The sequence below is a fragment of the Ricinus communis genome, chromosome 7 (assembly GCF_019578655.1).
Source record: "Ricinus communis isolate WT05 ecotype wild-type chromosome 7, ASM1957865v1, whole genome shotgun sequence".
NCBI classification, from domain to species: domain Eukaryota; kingdom Viridiplantae; phylum Streptophyta; class Magnoliopsida; order Malpighiales; family Euphorbiaceae; genus Ricinus; species Ricinus communis.
Window position 1 is genome coordinate 131,339 of NC_063262.1, and position 10,000 is coordinate 141,338.

Consider the following 10,000-nt stretch of genomic DNA (forward strand, 5'->3'; position numbering starts at 1 on the left):
TATAGCTTGTTTCCAATACTCTGCGGCTTGATCGAACCAAGCCTCCGCAATTTCAGAATCTCCCTGCCGAATGGCCTGTTCTCCTCGGTCAGAATAGGCAAGCAAATTCCTTCCATTAGAACCGTACTTGAGAGTTTCCTACCTCATACGGCTCGGCAGTCAATTCTTTTGGTGTCCCATTTTTTTTCTCGAGTTAACCAAAAGGGGTTAATTACATTACATGAGTTTCAAACTGGAATTTGGATGAAAAATCAGTTTTATCTTTTCTCCCACCTTCAGAAGAATAAAGCGCAGACCTTCTACTATCGTTAGAATTTTCTGAAGGTAACTATCTCAGGTTTTTTATATAGAAATTTATATAGAATCTTTGAAAAGACCTTCCCTCATAAGAAAGACTTACTATCTTTGGGATCTGATGCTACACCGCTGCTCAATACTTTAGGGGATCTACTCTTTTACAGAAGTTGATTCCTAACTTTTGTCTCATATTATGACATAAGTAAGCAGGTTATTATTGTATCGTCCAAAAATCTCGCTAATTGATCTTTACGATGCTTCCTCTATCAATTAGATCCTTTATCCATAGAATAAAGTATCTAGGCATATTTTTTTCTTCATATTTTGACTTTTATGAAGTTGCTTTATTTTCTACAGCTGATAAAAAATCGTTGTTTTTGACAATGCATATGTAGAAAGCCTATTTTTTCCTTTTTTCTTTTCTTTCTATAGTGGAGATAGTCGCACGTAATGACAGATCACGGCCATATTATTTAAAGCTTGTGGTAAGAAGGGGTTTCGTTCTAGTGCCCGAAAATAATATTCCAAAGCTTTTGTATGTTCTCCATTACTTGTGTGAATAAGGCCTATATTATAGAGTATATAACTTCGATCATAGGGATCAATTTCTAGCCGCATAGCTTCATAATAATTCTGTAAAGCTTCTGCATAATTTCCTTCGGATTGAGCAGACATCCGTTACGGTCGTCATTCGATTCAAAGAATCTCCGTTCCAGAACCGTACGTGAGATTTTCATCTCATACGGCTCCTCCCTTAATGTGCATAATGAGAATAAAACGTAGAATAAAAGGGGAGTGAAATATTCTCATTATGAACTGAAACGAGACTAGTGTTTTTACAAGAAATCTCTAGCCAACCTTCCTGCAAAGATCTTTTCTTAACATCAAGCATGTTGATACTAGAGAAAAATATAATATTAAGCTAACTCCAACAATTTCTTTGTCCTCAATCTTCCTTAATTTCTAGGAATTAGTCACTTCAGCAGTCTTCGATGGTTATACGGGTATCCAAAGTACGAACGAGATGGATGTTTGTTGTCCCAACCATTCTTCTTAGTCCCAATCCCAATAAAGAAAGGGATAATTTCTAACAAAGTTTTCGTGTTGTTGATTCCTAGGCGTAGTGTTTCTTCCTCTATGCCGCCTATTGGTACTAGTGGGGTAGGGTTAACCTGCACTGCAATACAGAACCCATAGTCATAGGTGTAACCTTACGTTCAATGCTAGAATTCACAATTGGAAGCATCTGAGGCTGCATTAATCAGGGATACCCGACAGGAAGGAATTATTTTATTTATAAACTTATAAACTTCACCTTCAACAAGCGTAGAGTTATTTCAAATCTTTCTATCCCGACTAATGTGTCTTTCTCCTAAGACTTGAAGCGGTAAATAAAAAAAAATCAAATCACACCATCTCTGTAATAAGTAAATGCCTCTTTTTCTCCCGAAGTTGTCGGAATTATTCGTAATAAGATATTGGCTACAATTGAAAAGGTCTTATCAATAAAATTTCCAGTTATCCGGGATCTAGGCATAAGTAGCAATCCATTTTATAATTTCTTTTAATTACCTCTCATGAGAAAACGATCCCACAAAAAAGTAGTTGTACGGTACAAAATAACATAAAAACAGATCGTTCCAATCCAATGATTTAAGCCGGTATAGATATCAAAAAAAGACGGAAGGGCCATCTTTACAAACTTCACAAACACGAATAGATACATATCTTTATTGCTTTTAAGAAAGAGTTTTTCACAAAAACAAAAAAAAATTATCTTTATCCCCCAATTTCGAAGGAAAGTTCTTTATTTGATTAAAAATTTTCTATTTTTTCTATTTTTATTAGTTAGAATTGATTGTACGTACCATACCTATTCAACAATCTAATATGAATGACTCGCGATTCACTCGGGTTCGGGGCCATAATCATTATGTAGGAGAGATGGCCGAGTGGTTCAAGGCGTAGCATTGGAACTGCTATGTAGGCTTTTGTTTACCGAGGGTTCGAATCCCTCTCTTTCCGTACCTTCACCTAATTTATCAATGTTACTGACTGCAATGTATCAAATCCCATAACAATGGATACCTTTATTCCAACAGTTAGACCTTTCCTTGATATAGATTCTCTATTCCTAATTTCTGTGGTACAAAAAATACTGGAAAAATTGGAAAGGAATGAAAATATCCCTATATATCTATGATATATGAATGGGAGAAAACCCCCCGATCAAACCAAACCCTTACTTTCTTTTTGTTTCTTTACTTAGGCGATAGGGGGCAAAATTATCCAAACCCTTGTTATTTTAGTTAGAGTTAAGTCTGACGAGAATAATATTCTACCACTAGCAATTCGTTTATTTTCAAGCCGATCCATTTATTATCTATTATTTGATTGACCAATCCTTTATATTGAAATGGGTCAAGAGTCAAATGTTTTGGCAATTCCTCCTGGGGGGATGACTCAAGATAATTTTGAATCATAGCTCTGGATTTTTGTTCATCCCTCGCTGTAATAATATCTCGGGGTTTGCAGCGATAACTTGGTATATCTACTATACGACCATTAACTAAAATATGTCTATGATTAACTAATTGGCGGGCTCGGGGAATAGTTGACGCCATACCCAATCGAAAAAGGATGTTATCCAAACGCATTTCAAGTAATTGTAGTAAAACCTGACCTGTTGACCCTTTGGCTTTTGCGGCGATACGAACGTATTTAAGTAATTGTCGTTCTGTAAGACCATAATGAAAACGTAATTTTTGTTTTTCTTCTAAACGAATACGATATTGAGATTTTTTACCGGAGCGTGATTGATTTCTAAGATCGCTCCCAGCCCTAGGCCTTTTACTAGTGAGTCCCGGTAAAGCCCCCAGACGGCGTATTTTTTTTGAAACAGGGCCCTCAGTAACGTGACATAAAAACTCCTTATTTTACTTATTTTATTTTTATTGAATTTTCAAAAACCTAAATTAAAACTGAACTACTGAACTAAAGGATAAATATGATAAATGAAACAAAATCTACTGAAGTAGTATACTACAAAGAATAATGAGATGGATTGTATCAATATCCGGACCTTTTTGTATATATACCAATAATGTATATAGAAAAAAGGTCCTTTTCTTGTTCTTGATTTGTTCTGCAGAGATTTAACTACTCTAACTTTGAACTTTTATTCATAATTTGAAGTTCCTACCACATAATAATGGGTCCCCCTTGGCAAAGGGGAACGAAGCTTTTTCAATATTCTTTGATTTCAAAAAGGCATTATCAATTATGTAAAAAATCAAACAAATAAAGAAAAGCCAGCTATCGGAGTCGAACCGATGACCATCGCATTACAAATGCGATGCTCTAACCTCTGAGCTAAGCGGGCTCACATAACAGAAATTGTACATGCATAGGAATTTAGTAAACTAGTAGAATCTTGGCTATTAACTTTTTATTCTTTTCATTATTAGTTATTCATACTTAATATGAATATAGAAAAAAGAAAAAATATAGAAAAAGAAAAAGAATCGACCGTTCGAGTATTCAAAATTGCACGAGAAAGAATGAGAGTAAGAGAAGTATATATAATAAATGTGGTATATATACATCTATATTGAATTGCGGATAGAGAAATGATAGAATCCTTTCTGATTAGACTAAAGAAGGATTTCTGATAGAGATGAAAGAAGATAGACAAGAAAAAAAAGAAGAGGAAACACTTTTTATAGTTATAGCAATTTTTATAGGAATCGGTATCTAATACTTCAACAGTTCCAATAGAATATAAATGAAAGGCGGGTAATAATAAGATTTGAATCTCAAAACAAAAAGGGGATATGGCGAAATTGGTAGACGCTACGGACTTAATTGGATTGAGCCTTGGTATGGAAACCTACTAAGTGATAACTTTCAAATTCAGAGAAACCCTGGAATTAAAAATGGGCAATCCTGAGCCAAATCCTGTTTTTCGAAAACAAACAAAGGTTCATAAAGACAGAATAAAAAAAAAAGGATAGGTGCAGAGACTCAATGGAAGCTGTTCTAACAAACGGAGTTGACTGCGTTGCATTAGTAAAGTAAAGAAATCCTTCCATCAAAATTCCAGATTCCAGAAAGGATAAAGTAAAGGATAACCATATATACATACGGATACGTACTGAAATAATATCTCAGATGATTAATAGGGGGCCGAATCCGTATTTTTTATCTTTATATGAAAAAAAAAAAGAATTGTTTTGATTTGAATTGATTCCAAGTTGAAGAAAGGATTGAATATTAATTGATCACATCATTCACTCCATAGTCTGATAGATAACTGATTAATCGGACGAGAATAAAGATAGAGTCCCATTCTACATGTCAATATCGACAACAAGGAAATTTATAGTAAGAGGAAAATCCGTCGACTTTAGAAATCGTGAGGGTTCAAGTCCCTCTATCCCCAAAACAGGCCCGCTCGACTCCCTTATTATTTTTATCCTATTCTCTCTTTTTGTTAACGGTTCAAATTTCGTTATCTTTCTCATTCATTCGATTCTTTCACAAACATATCCGGGCTGGATTTCTTTTCACAAGTCTTGGGATAGATATGATATACATAAAAATGAATATCTTTGAGCAAAACAAGAAACCCCCATTCCAGTGGAAAATGGAATGATTAACAATCCAAATCATTATTCGGGCTGAAATTTACTTTTACGAAGTCGTCTTTTTATTCGTTTTTTTAAAAGATACAAAACATTCCGGGTCTGGATAAGACTTTAGAATACTTTTTCGTCTTTTTTTTTAATTGACATAGACAAAAGCCGTTTAGTAAAATGAGGAAGACGACGCGTTGAAAATGGTCGGGATAGCTCAGCTGGTAGAGCAGAGGACTGAAAATCCTCGTGTCACCAGTTCAAATCTGGTTCCTGGCACATGATTAATTTGTGTATGAGTATCTATTCTACAACTATATCAAATTAATTGATATAGATCTGATATAGATCGACATACATATTCATTAATAGTATAGATCATGATATATACTTAACTTATCCATCTAGATGTCTGGAGATATAGCCTTTTTAGATGGGTAAAGCGTTTATGTTATAAAAAGTATGTAAAAAAAAATTAGATTATGTTTCCTCTTCTTTTTTATTTGATTTGTTCATAATTTGTCTCCCCTCGATCAAAAGAATGTTAATACTTCATATAGACTCGAAAGTTAAAGTCCACTTTAGTTAGTTAAAAGACCTAAAAGTCTAGTCGATAGGAGTTGAGGAGTGGAAATACCCAAGATTCGTCTCAGATACAATATAAATAGAATCCGATCCTCTTTCATTTCTTTGTATTTTATTTCATATTCTTTTTCTATTTCTTAATTCCCTCCTATGTTATGTGACTTTTTAGAGCTCATCTAAGGGATGCGCGCGGTACAAAGTTCATGATGCAGAATTCGTTTAGTTCATCCTATTAACTCGACTTGTCAAAAATCAATATCTTCAAAATTTGAGAATTCAACGAATCCCTAATTGTATTATTTTTTTTGATTTAGTCTATCCATATCCATAATAATATGAATGAAACTTCAATGACTCCGTTGATCTATAAGAGAGCGTACAAATAGTCCTTGAATATTTGTAGTTGGAAGACTGAAGATTAGTTTCTTATTATTCAATGAGCATCTTGTATTTCATAAAAATTAGGAGCAATATAATCTTTACGTAAGGGCCACCCTATCCAACTTTCCGGCATTAAGATACGTTTCAGACGCGGATGATTATCATAAAGGATTCCCAACATATCATAAGATTCCCTTTCTTGAAAATCCGCACTTTTCCAAACCCAGAAAACAGACGGAATTCTAGGATTCTTCCTTGGGGCAAATACCTTTATACATACTTCTTCTGGTTGATCTATACCATACTCTATTCTCGTAAGATGATATACGCTAGCTAACAGCCCGCCCGGCGCTACATCATAGGCACATTGCAACCGCAGATAATTGTAACCATATACATATAAAATGACAGCAATGGAATGCCAATCTGCGGGCTTTATTTGTAAAGTCTCTATTCCTTGGTAATCAAAACCCAAAGATCTATGAACCAGTCCGTGTTTGACTAGCCAAGCAGACAAACGACCCTGCATCTTTTTTCTCCCTTCCGCATTTTTATTTGTATAATAATTTTAATAATTATTTTTTGTATAATATAAGTATTTCACATTCACGATGAAATTTATGAAGATTGGTTTGCCTTTTTTTGTTATTCTGTACAAATGAGCTCTTCCTCTAATTTACTAATTCGTGGGACGATACTGACCTTTTTTTATATTTGAAAAATGTTTCAGGAGGGATCTTTGAAGTAGACGGTGGTTGATATAGTAATCCTTGATCATAATTTCCAGTATGAGTAGCGCGTTCAATATTAAACTTGTGATTGGTAGTAAAACACCGATTCCCGGGTTGAGACCTAATTCGATCTTCATAAATTTCTCGAGATAGTTTTTTACGAAGTTTTGTTATAGCATCTATAACCGCCTCCGGTTTAGGTGGACAGCCCGGCAAATAGACATCTACAGGAATTAGCTTATCGACTCCCCGAACAGTACTATAAGAGTCGGTACTGAACATCCCCCTGTAATTGTACATGCCCCCATAGCAATAACATATTTTGGTTCAGGCATTTGTTCATATAATCTCACTAAAGAAGGAGCCATTTTCATGGTTACTGTGCCGGCTGTTAAAATTAGGTCCGCTTGTCTAGGACTAGATCTTGGTACTAATCCATAACGATCAAAGTCGAATCGTGAGCCTATTAATGAAGCAAATTCAATGAAGCAACAACTGGTACCATAGAGAAGTGGCCATAAACTAGAGAGTCTTGACCAATTTGAAGATCATTTGATGTAGTTGGAAATAACTGAAATTTGAGTTGTTCGATCAAGTGAGGGAAACTCAATGGAATTCATAACTGTCTCAATGTTATTTTTTTTTTTTTCATTATTTTTGCAGAATATTCAAGGCTAAGACCACTCTAATGCTCCTTTTCTCCATGCATAAACTGAACCAACTATTAGGATAAGCACGAAAATTAAAGCTTCTATAAATACGGATAACCCCAATACATCGAAACTCATTGCCCATGGATAAAGAAAAACCGTTTCAACATCAAAAACAACAAAAACTAGAGCAAACATATAATAACGGATTCGAAATTGTAGCCAAGCATCGCCCATTGGTTCTATCCCCGATTCATAACTAGAAAGTTTCTCCGGCCCTTTGCTAATTGGGGATAAAACTCCGGAAATTAGAAATGCTAAAATAGGAATAACACTTGATATTATTAGAAATGCCCAGAATATATCATATTCGTAAATCAGAAACATAGGCGCACTCCTATGACTGCGGAAAATATATTAGATTAGTCAAGTCGAATTGGAATGAATTCCAAACTTATCCATAATCAGTTAATCGAAACAACAATTTATTTTGATTCAATCACCCAGTTTTCTTTGTTTGCTTTGGTACATGTTTCGTTTCAAGATTCATTGGCTATAATTTTTACATTATGTTTACTTCTTTCCTCTCGCCTTTTCTTTTCACTTCACTTTTGATTCGCTCTAAAAAGGGGAATTCAAAGGGAATTCTCAATTTTGTTTTTTTGTTTAGAATTTCTAAATTCTATTAGAAATTTTATTTTTATTTATATTTTTATTTAAAATTTTTTCATTTTTATTTATTTTAATTTTGATTTGAATTTTCTTTATTTTTGTTTAGGGCTATACGGACTCGAACCGTAGACCTTCTCAGTAAAACAGATCAAACTGATTATTATCAAAATGGTTCGAACTTTTCAAAGACCCAACATGCATTTTTTTTGCATTGGGCTCGTTCATTAACTGATATAAATAATCGGTTAGTCTACCATAATTCTCTTGGCGGAAAGATAAGAGGATGGCTCCACGTGCTCTGATTTATGGATTCCGATCCGAGAGCACTACCAAAGTGTTTCAAAGAAGGGTTATCCTGACGTAGGTCTGCTTTTGGCTTAGATTAACCTAAGTTAAATGGAATCTCCATCGCCCCGCTTCTGCTTAAAGAATCAAATATGAAACTTCATACACCTTAAAGTTCATAGGATGGGACGAAAGAGAATTTTTTGAGGTCCTTATACTCATTATGCCTAGCATTGAATAGACTGGGTATTCACCTTATCAAGGTCTTAAATCAATGATGGGTTCTATTGGGTGTCTGCAAAGGCACTTAAATTGGACCGAACCCTTTGTGTCAGGCTATTGTTCTCCTGTTCCCTAAAAGTAATGGAGTAAGACATCGACTTCTCAATAAGTCTTTTGATTACATGATGGACTCCCTTGAAAAAAAAAGCATTGGCGCGCGTGTAAACGAGGTGCTCTACCTAACTGAGCTATAGCCCTTGTGTTTGTGATACATATTTTATCATGTCAATAATTTCTTGTCAAGATGAATATTATATGATCCAGCATCCTATTCTATTTCTTTGATCTCTTTGATCGGTATTGCTTATTTTAATCGGTATTGCTTATAAATAATATTCCATTTATAATTAAAATTAATCGTCGATGCGACGGATTATATTTCTTTATCTTTGGGATGATAAATGACCTACTTAACTCAGTGGTTAGAGTATTGCTTTCATACGGCGGGAGTCATTGGTTCAAATCCAATAGTAGGTACAAATTATTAGATATCAGAATCAATGCTATCTAATAAATTTTTTTACCCACCTTAGTTTAGTGATTTTTGATCTTTTTCGTTCCATTCTATTTCATTTTTGAATTGAAAACAAATTTGTTGTATTAGAATCTGATTATACTTATGATTCTATTCAATTGGCAGAATCAAAAAAAAAAAATAGGGTGTATAAACAGAACTTCTGCTTATACAGAAGTTCTGCTTATTATTCGGACGCACCTACTCTACTAATTATTTATAGTTACGAAATCACATTGATAGCCTCTACGCGTGCCTAGCTCGTCTGAGGCTAGATTTACCTCAATTATTTGTCTCCTGCCTTCCGCCTTTCTCAAGTTAGCTTCTGCTATTTCAAGATTTTTCTGAGCTTCTTGTGGATCAATGTTACTACCCTTCTCTGCATCGTTTACTAAAATAGTAATCTCATTATTGCCTATTCTAGCAAAACCGCCCATCAGAGCCATCGTTAACCATTGGTCATTAAGGCGTATTCTCAAAATACCGATATCGACTGCTGTGGCAATAGGCGCATGATTTGATAATACGCCAATTTGTCCACTATTAGTAGATAAAATGATTTCTTTCACTTCTGAATCCCAAACAATTCGATTTGGGGTCAGTACACAAAGATTTAAGATCATTTCTTCAAGTTGTTCTCCATTTCTAAATTCGTAGCCTTCGCAGTAGCTTCATCAATATTACCTACCAAATAAAAGGCCTGCTCAGGTAGACTATCTAATTCTCCGGAAAGGATCAATTTAAATCCTCTAATAGTTTCTGCTAAACCGACATATTTCCCAGGGAACCCGTAAATACTTCTGCTACAAAAAAGGGTTGTGATAAGAAACGCTCAATTTTTCGTGCTCTTGCTACAGTTAAGCGATCCTCTTCGGATAATTCGTCTAACCCAAGGATAGCTATAATGTCTTGAAGTTCTTTGTAACGTTGTAAAGTTTGCTTAACTCTTTGCGCAGTTTCATAATGTTC

The 10,000-nt window shown here is 34.6% G+C and overlaps 3 non-coding genes and 3 pseudogenes across 3 annotated transcripts; 2 read left to right on the top strand and 4 right to left on the bottom strand.

Annotated features, from left to right (window-relative positions):
• LOC125370538 overlaps nucleotides 1-322 on the bottom strand; it is a 3,381-nt pseudogene extending 3,059 nt beyond the window's left edge.
• Nucleotides 323-2,235: 1,913 nt separating this feature from the next.
• On the top strand, nucleotides 2,236-2,322 carry TRNAS-GGA. Its single transcript has one exon. It is a non-coding gene; the product is annotated as a tRNA-Ser (tRNA).
• Nucleotides 2,323-3,606: 1,284 nt separating this feature from the next.
• On the bottom strand, nucleotides 3,607-3,679 carry TRNAT-UGU. Its single transcript has one exon. It is a non-coding gene; the product is annotated as a tRNA-Thr (tRNA).
• Nucleotides 3,680-5,137: 1,458 nt separating this feature from the next.
• On the top strand, nucleotides 5,138-5,210 carry TRNAF-GAA. The gene has a single exon. It is a non-coding gene; the product is annotated as a tRNA-Phe (tRNA).
• A 602-nt stretch (nucleotides 5,211-5,812) lies between these two features.
• LOC125370570 lies at nucleotides 5,813-7,304 on the bottom strand (annotated as a pseudogene).
• A 2,066-nt stretch (nucleotides 7,305-9,370) lies between these two features.
• Nucleotides 9,371-10,000, bottom strand: part of LOC125370568 — a 1,777-nt pseudogene continuing 1,147 nt past the window's right edge.